This window comes from Neomonachus schauinslandi, chromosome 6, assembly GCF_002201575.2.
Source record: "Neomonachus schauinslandi chromosome 6, ASM220157v2, whole genome shotgun sequence".
Taxonomy (NCBI): Eukaryota; Metazoa; Chordata; class Mammalia; order Carnivora; family Phocidae; genus Neomonachus; species Neomonachus schauinslandi.
In genome coordinates, this window is record NC_058408.1 from 23,859,853 (window position 1) to 23,869,815 (window position 9,963).

Genomic DNA, 9,963 nt, shown 5'->3' on the forward strand with positions numbered 1-9,963 from the left:
CGGTGTCTATTGACCCGGTAGTGGCAACCTTGACTCGGTTAATTTCCACTCGGTCGGTGTTAGGTTGTGTTCGGTCGGTACTGGGTCAGCCTCTGTGCCATTCAGTTTAGTTCAGCTCCACAAAATTAATTGAACTCTTGTGTTTCATTAGTTTTGCAGGCCTCTCGAATTATTTTAAGGGCTCTTGTTTATGAAAGTCTTTACATTTTATTGTACGCTAGAGGTCTCAGGATTTTCTCCTTGTTTTTAAATTTACGTGAAATGATAATAACAATAACAGAGAATCCACCCTTGTCCCAGGTTTGCCCCGCATGTTATGAGGAGAAAACTACAAATGATCGTCAAAGCTACTTAAGAATATTTTTGGCCACTTTTAGGTAAATTTGTCAAAGCGTTATTGATTTTTGAGTTCAGGCTTTATTTGAAGAGGGGAGGTTGTTTCCAAAACTAAAGGAATAACCTTGCTTATAAAAAAAAAATTTGTGAGGCAGATTAGGTTCAAATTATGGTTTGGCTTTTCCCTTCCAATGTGATCATGGGCCAACGGCTTATTTCTGAAACTCCTGCATTCTCTGAAGGATTTGGATGTAACACCTACCTCATAGGGTTTCCATTAGAAAGGATGGAGGTAATGTATGTGATAACGTTACACAGTGCTTTGCAGATTTCCAGTAATATATTTAAAAAGTCTCCGACAGGGGTGAGAGATGGGTTTCCCTGAGAGGGGCTGCTGTGCGCACCTGGGGTTCGGGCACCTACTAAATTAAATTTTGCATATGAAAAGTTAAGGGCAGAGTGTCCATCCACCAAGAAAAAAAAATCCTAATTGTTTGATTGGATGACACAGTTACACAAAGAAAAATTCCACATTGACTGTCCAAAGATGAGGCCTTCCACAGTGTCTGCCCACCACCACCATTCTTGGAAGGGGTCCTAATCCCACCTAGCCCCCCACCCCCCGCCCCCAATTTGGGTTCCTCCTACACTTCTGACCCACTAGACTTTTATTCTGAAGCATCCCAGCAACAAGGCCAAAGTCAGAGGAGCCCAGAGGAGGACAATGCCACAGAACCTTCTCTCTTTGGGCCCCCGGCCCCAGCAACACTTCGCGGGTGTGTGTGTGTGTGTGTGTGTTGGGTGGGGGGGGGGATGATGCCAGACTGTGTTGTTGACTAGGTCGATTGCAGCACAGCTACTGAGGTTGCTGAGGAAGGTTATTCACGGGAATATTGGAAATAGATACTAAAATTAAATAAATAAATATGAAAACACATTATAGATAAATGTGTAAAATAATCTCCCTTCTCTATAAAAAAAGGAGATTAATGAACACTGGAATGATGTCAGAAACTAATAAAAATATAACTTTATTAAATGAGGGAACAGATATGATGGAAGTAAGACTACTTGGCATACTTCTCATATTACTTTGACTTTTGAAGCCTGTAGGTGTTTGAACCACCTGGGTGCCTCAGTTGGTTAAGTGCCTGACTCTTGGCTTTCAGCTCAGATCATGATTTCAGGGTGGTGAGATTGAGTCCCACATTGGAATTGTGCTCCGCTGGGAGTCTGCTTGAGTTTTTCTTTCTCTCCCTCTGCTCATCCCCCCTTTCTCTCCCTGAAATAAATAAAATCTTTTTTTAAAAATGTAGGTGTTTTTCATATTTTCAAGTTTAGCTTAAAAGAGGAAGAAGCAAAATCTAAAACTGAAAAAAAAATACTAACGCAAATAAGTGTAAAGCTCTATTAATCAGAGTTAAGAATTATTTCAAGTCATTTTTGAAGAGAGTACTTACACTCACAGTCAAACATCCTGGAACAAAATAAGTGCAAAGACATTTTAACCTTCATTCAGCAGTTTAACTGCTAATAGTAATGTTTGCATTATACTCTTAATATTATTTTTAAAAATTCTGAAATATAAGAAATATAAGAATATATGAATAAAGAGAAAAGACAGAAAGTGTATTTAAAAGTTTCTTAGCCCTCTGAATTGTAAGATCCAATAGGAGCCAATGAATTTTAAATTTCATTTCTATTTCAGATTTCTGACAAGCAAAAAGACATTTAATGACTTTCAACAGTATTGAACATTCCCATCTAGTACCAATAACACAGTTCTTGTGTTCTAAACACTATTTCCCAATAAAAAGAAACAGACCTTTTTGGAAAGCTGTATGATTATGGGTGTTGGTCAGGGAAGTATACAGCGAGCCTGGAACATTGTGTTGTGCTAAAAAGAAATGAAAACACTCAAAGACTAGTGGGTATAACAAAGCAATCAGGAGCCAGTTTCAAGAGGCACTCACTAGCCAAATTTGGGATAATTTGAGCTTCAAAGAATAATGACTATAATTGTTTGTAACAAATTGAATAAATAAAAATTCATGAATCCATGCTGATAGAACGTTAAAAAAAAGAAAAAATCTTTTTATTTTATTATGTTATATTAATCACCATACATTATATCATTAGTTTTTGATGCAGTGTTCCATGATTCATTGTTTGCGTATAACACCCACTGCTCCGTTCAGTACATGCCCTCTTTAATACTCATCACCAGGCTAACCCAACCCACACCCCCCTCCCCTCTAGAACCCTCAGTTTGTTTCTCAGAGTCCATAGTCTCTCATGGTTCATCTCCCCCTCCGATGTCCCCCCTTCATTCTTCCCTTCCTGCTATCTTCTTCTTCTTTTTTTTTTTTTTTTAACATATAATGTATTATTTGTTTCAGAGGTACAGGTCTGTGATTCAACAGTCTTACACAATTCACAGCACTCACCATAGCACATACACTCCCCAATGTCTATCACCCAGCCACCCCATCCCTCCCACCCCCCACCACTCCAGCAACCCTCAATTCGTTTTCTGAGATTTAGAATTCCTCATGTCAGTGAGATCACATGATACATGTCTTTCTCTGATTGACTTATTTTGATCAGCATAACACCCTCCTGATCCATCCACGTCATTGCAAATGGCAAGATTTCATTCCTTTTGATGGCTGCATAATATTCCATTGTATATATATACCATATCTTCTTTATCCATTCATCTGTCGTTGGACATCTTGGCTCTTTCCACAGTTTGGCTATTGTGGACATTGCTGCTATAAACATCGGGGTGCACGTACTCCTTCGGATCCCTACATTTGTATCTTTCGGATAAATACTCAGTAGTACAATTGCTGGGTCGTATGGTAACTCTATTTTCAACTTTTTAAGGAACCTCCATACTGTTTTCCAGAGTGGCTGCACCAGCTTGCATTCCCACCAACAATGTAGGAGGGTTCCCCTGTCTCCCCATCCCCATCAACATCTGTCATTTCCTGACTTCTTAATTTTAGCCATTCTGACTGGTGTGAGGTGATATCTCATTGAGGTTTTGATTTGGATTTCCCTGATGCCGAGCAATGTAACACTTTTTCATGTGTCTGTTGTCCATTTCGATGTCTTCTTTGGAAAAATGTCTGTTCATGTCTTCGGCCCATTTCTTGATTGGATCATTTGTTCTTTGGGTGTTGAGTTTGATAAGTTCTTTATAGATTTTGGATACTAGCCCTTTATCTGATATGTCATTTGCAAATATCTTCTCCCATTCTGTCAGTTGTCTTTTGGTTTTGTTGACTGTTTCTTTTGCTGTGCAAAAGCTTTTTATCTTGATGAAGTCCCAATAGTTCATTTTTGCCCTTGCTTCCCTTGCCTTTGGTGATGTTTCTAGGAAGAAGTTGCTGCGGCTGAGGTCAAAGAGGTTGCTGCCTGTGTTCTCCTTTAGGATTTTGATGGACTCCTGTCTCACATTTAGGTCTTTCAACCATTTGGAGTCTATTTTTGTGTGTGGTGTAAGGAAATGGTCCAGTGTCATTCTTCTGCATGTGGCTGTCCAATTTTCCCAACACCATTTGTTGAGGAGACTCTCTTTTTGCCATTGGACATTCTTCATGCTTTGTCGAAGATTAGTTGACCATAGAGTTGAGGGTCCATTTCTGGGCTCTCTATTCTGTTCCATTGATCTATGTGTCTGTTTTTGTGCCAGTACCATACTGTCTTGATGATGACATAGAGCTGGAAGTCCGAATTGTGATGCCACCAGCTTTGCTTTTGTTTTTCAACATTCATCTAGCTATTCAGGGTCTTTTCTGGTTCCATACAAATTTTAGGATTATTTGTTCCATTTCTTTGAAAAAAGTGGATGGTATTTTGATAGGGATTGCATTGAATGTGTAGATTGCTCTAGGTAGCACTGATGTCTTCACGATATTTGTTCTTCCAATCCTTGAGCATGGAACGTTTTTCCATTTCTTTGTGTCTTCCTCAATTTCTTTCATGAGTATTTTATAGTTTTCTGAGTACAGATCCTTTGCCAATTTGGTTAGATTTATTCCTAGGTATCTTATGGTTTTGGGTGCAACTGTAAATGGGATCGACTCCTTAATTTCTCTTTCTTCTGTCTTGTTGTTGGTGTATAGGAATGCTACTGATTTCTGTGCATGGATTTTATATCCTGCCACATCACTGAATTCCTGTATGAGTTCTAGCAGTTTTGGGGTGGAGTCTTTTGGGTTTTCCACATAAAGTATCATATCATCTGCAAACAGTGAGAGTTTGACTTCTTCTTTGCCGATTCAGATGCCTTTTATTCCTTTTTGTTGTCTGACTGCTGTGGCTAGGACTTCTAATACTATGTTGAATAGCAGTTGCGATAGTGGACATCCCTGCCGCGTTCCTGACCTTAGGGGGAAAGCTCTCAGTTTTTCCCCATTGAGAGTGATATTTGCTGTGGGTTTTTCATAGATGGCTTTTATGATATTAAGGTATGTACCCTCTATCCCTATACTCTGAAGAGTTTTGATCAAGAAAGGATGCTGTACTTTGTCAAATGCTTTTTCTGCATCTATTGAGAGGATCATATGGTTCTTGTTCTTTCTTTTATTAATGTATTGTATCACATTGATTGATTTGCAGATGTTGAAGCAACCTTGTAGCACAGGGATCAATCCCACTTGGTCGTGGTGAATAATCCTTTTAATGTACTGTTGGATCCTATTGGCTAGTGTTTTGCTGAAAATTTTTACATTCATGTTCATCAGGAATATTGGTCTGTAATTCTCCCTTTTGATGGTGTCTTTGTCTGGTTTTGGGATCAAGGTAATGGTGGCCTCAAAAAACAAGTTTGGAAGTTTTCCTTCCATTTCTATTTTTTGGAACAGTTTCAGAAGAATAGGTATTAATTCCTCTTGAAATGTTTGGTAGAATTCCCCTGGGAAACCATCTGGCCCTGGGCTCTTGTTTGTTAGGGTATATTTGATGACTGCTTCAATTTCCTTAGTGGTTATGGGTCTGTTCAGGTTTTCTATTTCTTCCTGGTTCTGTTTTGGTAGTTTATACATCTCTAGGAATGCATCCATTTCTTCCAGGTTATCTAATTTGCTGGCATATAGTTGCTCCTAATATGTTCTTATAATTGTATTTCTTTGGTGTTGTTTGTGATCTCTCCTTTTTCATTTGTGATGTTATTTCTTTGGGTCCTTTCTCTTTTCTTTTGATAAGCCTGGCCAGGGGTTTATCAATCTTATTAATACTTTCAAAGAACCAGCTCCTAGTTTCATTGATCTGTTCTACTGTTCTTTTGGTTTCTATTTCATTGATTTCTCTTTGACCTTTATTATTTCTCTTCTCCTGCTGGGTTTAGGCTTTATTTGCTGTTCTTTCTCCAGCTCCTTTGGGTGTAGGGTTAGGTTGTGTGTTTGAGACTTTTCTTGTTTCTTGAGGAAGGCTTGTATTGCTATATACTTTCCTCTTAGGACTGCCTTTGCTGTATCCCAAAGATTTTGAACAGCTGTGTTTTCATTTTCATTGGTTTCCATGAATTTTTAAAATTCTTCTTTAATTTCCTGGTTGACCCATTCATTCTTTAGTAGGATGCTCTTTAGCCTCCATGTATTTGAGTTCTTTCTGATTTTCCTCTTGTGATTGAGTTTTAGTTTCAAAGCATTGTGGTCTGAAAATATGCAGGGAATGATTCTAATCTTTTGGTACCAGCTGAGACCTGATTTGTGACCTAGGATGTGATCTGTTCTGGAGAATGTTCCATGGGCACTAGGAGAAGAATGTGTATTCTGTTGCTTTGGGATGGAATGTTCTGAATATATCTATGAAGTCCATTTGGTCCAGTGTGTCATTTAAAGTCTTTATTTCCTTATTGATCTTTTGCTTCGATGATTTGTCCATTTCAGTGATGGGGGTGTTAAAGTCCCCCACTATTATTGTATTGTTGTTGATGTGTTTCTTTGTTTTTGTTTTAATTGACTTATATAATTGGCTGCTCCCATGTTAGGGGCATAGATATTTATAATTGTTAGATCTTCTTCTTGGATAGACACTTTAAGTAGAATATAGTGTCCTTCCTCATCTCTTATTATAGTCTTTGGTTTAAAATCTAATTTGTCTGATCTAAGGATTGCCACCCCAGCTTTCTTTTGGTGTCCATTAGCATGGTAAATGATTTTCCACCCATTCACTTTCAATCTGGCGGTGTCTTTGGGTCTAAAATGAGCCTCTTGCAGACAGCATATCAATGGGTCTTGTTTTTTTATCCAATCTGATACCTTGTGTTTTTTGATTGGGGCATTTAGCCCATTTACATTCAGGGTAACTATTGAAAGATAGGAATTTAGTGCCATTGTATTGCCTGTAAGGTGACTGTTACTGTATATTATCTGTGTTCCTTTCTGGTCTATGTTGCTTTTAGGCTCTCTCTTTGCTTAGAGGACCCCTTTCTATATTTCTTGTAGGGCTCTTTTTGTGTTTGCAAATTTCTTTAATTTTTGTTTGTCCTGGAAGCTTTTTATCTCTCCTTCTATTTTCAGTGACAGCCTAGCTGGATAGAGTATTCTTGGCTGCATATTTTTCTCATTTAGTGCTCTGAATATATCCTGCCAGTCCTTTCTGGCCTTCCAGGTCTCTGTGGATAGGTTTGTTGCCAATCTAATGTCTAATGTTTCATTGTAGGTTACAGATCTCTTCTCCCGAGCTGCTTTCAGGATTTTCTCTTTGTCTCTGAGACTCGTAAGTTTTACTATTAGATGTCGGGGTGTTGACCTATTTTTATTGATTTTGAGAGGGGTTCTCTGTGCCTCCTGGATTTTGATGCCTGTTTCCTTCTCCAAATTAGGGAATTTCTCTGCTATGATTTGCTCAATATACCTTCTTCTTCTTTTTTTTTTAAGATTTTATTTATCTCTGAGTGAGAGAGAATGAGAGAGAGAACATGAGAGGAGAGAGTGTCAGAGGCAGAGGCTGACTCCCCACTGAGCAGGGAGCCTGATGCGGGACTCAATCCTGGGACCCCAGGATCATGACCTGAGCCAAAGGGAGTTGCTTAACCAACTGAGCCATCCAGGTGCCCCTCCAATATACCTTCTGCCACTCTCGCTCTTTCTTCTTCTTCTGGGATCCCAATTATTCTAATATTGTTTCTTCTTATGGTATCGCTTATCTCTCGAATTCTGCCCTTGTGATCCAGTAGTTGTTTATCTCTCTTTTTCTCAGCTTCTTTATTCTCCATCATTTGGTCTTCTATATTACTAATTCTCTCTTCTGCCTCATTTATCCTAGCAGTTAGAGCCTCCATTTTGGATTGCACCTCATTAACACCCTTTTTGATTTCGACTTGGTTAGATTTTAGTTCTTTTATTTCTCCAGAAATGGTTTCTGTAATAACTTCCATGCTTTTTTCAAGCCCAGCTAGTATCATCTTTAAAATCGTGATTCTGAACTCTAGTTCTGACATCATACTAATGTCCGTATTGATTAGGTCCCTGGCAGTCGGTACTGCCTCTTGTTCTTTTTGTTGAGGTGATTTTTTTTCTGTCTTGTCATTTTGTCCAGAGGAGAACAGATGAATGAAAGAACAAAATGCTAATAGGGTAATAACGACCCCAGAAAAATATACACTAAACAAATCAGAAGAGAACTGAAACTGGGGGAAAAGAAATGGAAAGAAAGAAAAAAGAAAAAAAAAAGAAAGAAAAAGATTAAAAAAAACCAAAACAAAAGCAAAACGGAATATGATCAATATGATCAGGCTCGTGCATAGATCAGTGCCACACACTAGATTTTGGGCATATTTTGGTCTGTTAGAAGAAAGTACCTCCCAAAATTTTAAAGAAGGGAAAACTTATATATGTACAAAAATAAGGGTAAATATGATGAAAGGATGGAATATGACTGTAAAGATGAAAATTATAAAAGATTTTATAAAAGGAATTGATAAGATAAGAAACTGGTTGAAAAAAGAAATAAGAGGATTAAAAAAAAGGGAGAGAATGTGATCAGGCAGGAGACTACAACAAAGCCATACACTAGAGATTTAGGGTATATTTTGGTCTGTTAGAAGAAACTGTATCCCAAAATTATAAAGAAAGAACAACTTATACATATATACCCAAAATAAGGTTAACTACTATGAAGGGATAGAATATGACTCTAAAAATGAAAAATAAAAAAGATTTTTTAAAAAAGGGATTGATAAGATGTCGGTTGAAAAAGGGAAAAAGAAAAATTCAAAAAAAAAAAATGAAAAAGAAAATTAAAAAAAATTAACTTTGAAAGACTAAAGCATCATGGTAAAAAAGCCATGAATTCTATGTGCAGTATTCCCCTAGTGCTGGAGTTCTGCCGTTCTCATTGATCAGTAAACTTGGTCTTGGCTGGCTGTTCTCGCTGATCTTCTGGGGGAGGGGCCTGTTGCCATGGTTCCCAAATGTCTTTGCCGGAGGTGGAATTGCCCCACCCTTGCCGGGGCGGGCTAAGTAATTTGCTGGGGTTTGCTCTCCGGAGCTTTTGTTCCCTGCAAGCTTTCTGTACAGCTTTGGAGGACAAGAGTGAAAATGGAGGGCCTCCCAATCTCCACCCCAGAGGAGCTGAGAACTCCGGGCCCCTCTCCTCAGTGAGCCCCTAGAGAAAAGCAGTCAGTCACTCCTGTCTCCCTGGTCTCCAGCAGCACTCCGTGCTCACCTGGCCTGTGACCAAGCATTTCTATCTCTGGCACCCAACTCGGTGTGGAGTCTCCAAAGTGCTCCAGAGTGCTCCCGCGCCACTCCTCCCAGGGGAGGAAGGGGAGTCTCCCTGGATCTGCTGCTTGTTGGGTCCCTGCTGGAGGAGCAGTGGCCCGACTGAGCCATGGATCATGGTTTATGGCAACCCCGAGCTGAGAGCCCGCGCCTCCTCTCTTGTCTCTGCAGCCGGCTTCCCTGCTCCAATACCTGGGAGCTCTGCCACACTCAGGCACTCCCGGTCTTTCTGTGACCCCAAGGGTCCTGAGACCACACTGTCCCACGAGGGTTCCACGCCCCGCTTAGCCACTGGAGCGACGTCCCTCAGTGGAGCTGACTTCTAAAAGTTCTGATTTTGTGCTCCGCGGCTCTACACTTGCCAGAACCGACCGATGGAGAGCCCCTCCCCCACCGTCTATCTTCCTGAATATTGCCTCGGATTCACTTCTCCGCATGTCCTACCCTCCAGAAAGTGGTCCCTTTTCTGTTCAGAGAGTTGCTGCTATTCTTTTCCTCAATCCCCTGTTGAGTTCGTAGGTGTTCAGAATGGTTTGAACCCTATCTAGCTGAATTCCTGGGACCAGATGAAATTTAGGTCTCCTCCTCCTCTGCCATCTTGCTCCTCCCCCAAGAAAAAAATCTTTAAAGCCATCACAGGTCACTATCATCAAGTCCTTATTCCAAAAATTGGAAATTAAAGAGCAAAAATAAAGATTTACTAAATCTTTTTAGGTAAAGGTTTTAAGGAGTTGGCACTCACCTTTACACAAGAATGACAGTAAGTGCAGAAAAAGAATAGAATTTGTCTTAAAAATCACTATTTTGCAGCCAACAATGAAAACAATTAGTTATAGGCTATGCTGATTACAGGTTAAGTGTCCTAAATAGATTCCACAAGCATTAGGTG